The sequence below is a fragment of the Mastomys coucha genome, unplaced genomic scaffold, assembly GCF_008632895.1.
Source record: "Mastomys coucha isolate ucsf_1 unplaced genomic scaffold, UCSF_Mcou_1 pScaffold21, whole genome shotgun sequence".
NCBI lineage: Eukaryota > Metazoa > Chordata > Mammalia > Rodentia > Muridae > Mastomys > Mastomys coucha.
The window spans coordinates 73,511,847-73,516,722 of NW_022196904.1; positions in this window are offsets into that span (position 1 = coordinate 73,511,847).

The window sequence follows — 4,876 nt, forward strand, 5'->3', positions numbered from 1 at the left end:
GCCTGGTCTACAGAGTGAGTTCCAGGACAACCAGGGCTATGCAGAGAAACCCTGTCTCAAAAAACAAACAAAACATAGCTATCTCCTGAGAGGCTCTGACAGTACCTGACTAATACAGATGTAGAGGCTCACAGCCATCCAGTGAACTGAGTACAGGGTCTCCAATGAAGTAGTTAGAGAAAGGACCAAAGGAGCTGAAGGGTTTGCAGCCCCTTAGGACGAGCAACAATATGAACTAACTAGTACCCTCAGAGCTCCCAGGGATTCAACCATCAACCAAGGACTATACATGGTGGGAATGATTGTTCTGGCAGCATGTGTATAGTAGAGGATTGCAAAGTCGATCATCAATGGGAGGAGAGGCCCTTGGCCCTGTGAAGGTTCTGTGCCCCAGTGTAGGGGAATGCCAGGGACAATAAGTGGGAGAGGGTGGGGTGGCAAGCATGGGGAGGGGGGAGGCAACAGGGGTTAGTTCTTGTTGTTTTTGTCTGTTTGTTTGTTTTTTGGAGGGGAAACTGGGAAAGATAAAATCATGTGACATGTAAAAAAAGAAAATATCTAATAAAAAAGTAAATAAATAAAAATTACATGTGACAAGCAAAACAAACAAAACAAAACAAAACAACAGCAACAACAACAACAACAAAATGTCTTTAGCTACAGGCACACTCTTCAGGCAAGGGGAAAAACAGTCACATTCTTCACCAAAATATAACAAGAACAATCTCTAGGCAACATCCTACAATTCTTCACCGCTGAAACAACTAGACCTAGGCCCCCACCATTCAAATCACCCTTAGCACCACTGTCTTCCATGTTTCTACAAGTATAATTCATTAAACCTTACTTAAAGTATTATACTGTTTTCTTAATCCAAAGTCCTAACATCCACATTCCTCCAAACAAAACCATGGTCAGGTCTATTGGCAATAAGCCAGTCCTGATCTAGCTTCTATTTTAGTTAGAATTTCCATTGCTGCGAAGAGACACCATGACCAAGGTAACTCTCATAAAAGGAAATATTTAATGGGGCTAGCTTATGTTTTCAGAGGTTTAGTTCATTATCTTCATCATGGGAAACATGATAGTATGCAGTCAGATATGCTGCCGGAGCAACTGAGAGTTGTACATCTTCATATGAAGGTAGCCAAAAGGAGACTGGATTCCATACTGGATGGAGCTGGAGCATAGGAGACCTCAAATCCCATCCCCACAGTAAAAGACTTTCTCCAATGAGGCCACACCTGCTTCAATAAGGTCACTCCTCCTAATAGTTTCACTCCCAATGGGCCAAACATTCAAATACATGAATCTATGGTGGACAAACCTACTCAAACCACCACACCCTCCACGGCAGAAATGTAAACTTTATATAATTAATTCAGGTAAGTCATTGGAAAGCATCAGTAGTAGAAGAAACATAGTGGCAACAAAGGAGAGAAAAATATATTGTAATAATATGTATATAACTATATAATCTAAAACTTCCAGTTTTCATTGAAAAATATGAACTATTCAAAGAAATAAGCCATACACAGAAAAAAAATATTTTCCGAGAAACCCAAGATGTTCACCTTACCAAACAAAGACTTTAATTATTTAAAAAATGTTCAAAACTAGAGAACACCAAAAGCATCATCCATGAAAGAAATAATTCATGAGTCAAGCTTCATTAAAAATACATATTTCTGGTCTGGGGAGAATGGGAAATGAACTTGCCATGCAAGCTTAACTACTTGAGTTTGGAGCCCCAGAACCTATATACAGCCTAATACAGTAGTGCAAGTATCTATTATCTCAGCCCACCTACATGCTGTGGGAGGCAGAGCCTCTCCTGAACCTGGAACCAGCAAGCCTGGCTAATGCAGAGGCAAAGGCACACTCTCTCAAGAAGGGTATAAAGACAAAAACAGCGAACTGAAGGTTGTCCTCTGACTATGCCAAGGGTATGTGCATGCCATACCTACCCACATAAGCTAGCACATGCACATGCATTTTCATGTGCACACACACACACACACACACACACACAATTTTTGGTCTATGAAAGAGAGAAAGAACAAAAGACAAAAGCTGAAATCTCAAGGTAGTTTTAGTCACATTTCCCTAATTTACCAAGAATGCTAAAAACTATATTTCTTAGCCATTCTCATTTCTTCTTTTGAAAACATCTTGTCCAGATCTATAGCCCACTTTTCAATAGAGTTGTTTATTTTCTTGATGAGTTAGGGTTCTTTTTCATTCTTTGTACATTCTGGATATCAATCCTCTGTCAGATGAATTACTGGCAAGGACTCTTTCTGTGGAGTTTCCCTTACTCGTTTGATTTTTTTCTCTGTTGTACATAAACCTTTTAGTTTGATAAGGTCTGATTTGTTAATTGTTGCCTTAATTACTGAACAAATGGAGACTCATTCAGAAAATTCTTTTCTATGCTTATATCATGCACTGCCCGTAACTTTCCCCCAGCAGATTGAGTATTTCAGTTTTCATATCTTTGGCCTATGGGTGGAAATTATGTAAATACAGTATTCATAAGTGAAATAATTTTTAAAATAATTTTAAAATTTTTAAATGAGAACTGCTTAACCTTCAAGAAGTACAATTAAAACCATAATGAGATACAATTTTATATCCATCATAGTGACCCGAGTTTAAAACACTGATAATAGCTAATCCCTGTGATGATAGAGAGCTCCGGCACTTTAATTTATGACTGGTGGAAATGTAATGTGGTAAAGCCATTTTTAGAAGGCTGGTAATTTCTTACAGCACCGGGTTTTCTACCCAACCAGCAATTCTCTGAAATCTCTGTAGATGCTGGGAAGTTATGATCCCACAAAGAACTGTGCACTTATGTTTTAGCAGCTTATTCATAACTCTCAAGATCAACCACAAACAGATGAATGTCTAAAACACCATGGCACATTCATGCAATAGAATATTGTTCAGTGATGAAAAGACACATGCTATTGAGCCATAAAAAATACAGGAAGAAAATGCAAATAGGTATAAAAGAGCCTAATATAAAAGGACGAGATGCTGTGATTCCTTCTATGTAACATTCTGGGAAAGTCGAAACTTTGGGGATGGTTAAGGAGCAGTAGTTTCTAGAACCCTGGGGAGGGAGCAGGGTGAACAAAACATTAGATTTCAGAGCGCTAAACTGTTCCATGTGAGACATAGGCTACTTTGAATCTGTCAAACACATGGGATTTGTAACACAGAATGCATAATGTATAGGTTTCAGTTGACAATATTTTTATCAGTGAGACAGAATCCATTGCAACAAACATACTAATGCACAGTGGTCATAGCAGGAAGACAAGAGCAGTGGCATACACTGCACTTTCCATAAATTTTTTTCTATAAACCTAAGATAATAAAATCTATTAATTAAAAAAGACAATCAAAATAACTCTAGTGGTATTGTCTTAGAGTTTCCACTATTGGGGAGAGACACCATCTCTTCTATGAAATCGTCTTCTATGAAAGACAACATTTAATTGGGGCTGGCATATAGGTTCAGAGATTCAGTACATTATCATCGAAGCAGGAAGCTTGGCAACATCCAGGAAGGCATGGTGCTCCTGGAGGAGCTGAGAGCTCTACATTTTCATCTGAAAGCCTCTAGGAGACGACTGGCTTCTAGGCAACAAGGATGAAGGTCTTAAAGCCCACACCCCCAGTGGCACACTTCCTCCTCCAATGAGGACACACCTACTCCAACAAGGCCACACCTCCAAATAGTGCCACTCCCTGGGCCAAGCATATTCAAGCTGCCACAGGAGCCATAGCTAGAGACCTCATCTCTGAGGGCATCAAGAGTCACAAATCACCAAAGTGCAAGTAGAAACCAAGCTAAAAGGTTTGGCTTTGAAAGTATAACAATTAAAATGAAAAATATATTGGAGATACTCAGCATCATATTTGAGCAAGCAGAGCAGAGAGCCAGCAAATACAAAGATTGGGAAGATGGACCCCTTGAGATCTCTCAGTCTAAGGGTCAGAAAGGAAAGAGAATGAAAATACATGAACAAAGCTTTAAAGGCCTCTAGGGACCAGGAAATGAACTGTGTTATACAACTACTATCCTGAGATGGGTAAAAGGAGGACAAGAGAAAAAACTTAACTAACTGGATAAAAAAACATAGACATAAAAGACACACTTAATATGCCTCAGATAGGATGCCTTTTTTAAAAGGTCTACATCTATCTACACCTACTTCATAATAAAACTGTCAGCAAATTTATATATATATATATATGTATATATAATTATAATTATATATAATTAATATATATTTATGTATTAGAGACAGTGTCTTATGTAAAACAAGATGTCTTCCTCAGACTCACCGTGTAGCTATAGATGACCTGGAATTTCTGGTCCTCGTGCCTCTACTTCCCAAGCACTTGGATTGAAAACATAAGCAGCCACACCTGGTTTATGTCATGCTGTGGATCAAACCCAGAACTTTGTCCATGCTAGGCAAACACTCAACTGGGATTTACCCCACTGAGCCTAGAGACAGTTATAAAAATTATACAACTGAAAGCAGAAGGGAATGCATGTGTCTGACTGACATCCTGCTACCCACAGTCATCTACTCCAGTCACATCCAAAATATTGGGGATAAAATCCTGATAAAGGATAAGAGACAATAAGACCCCAAAAGGGGTTCTGTGCCTTCTGGATTTCAGACTAGTCGCTGGTATCCCCTAACTCAGACGTGTTCCAGATTAGTCTTTCCAATCGTCAACATGGCCTCATAATTAAGCATAAAGGTACCCCAAGTAATGATTCGTAAATGGTTAAGATTGGGCATTGTCTCCTGGCCTGACACAATGTTTCCAACTATCCTAGTTTAATGTT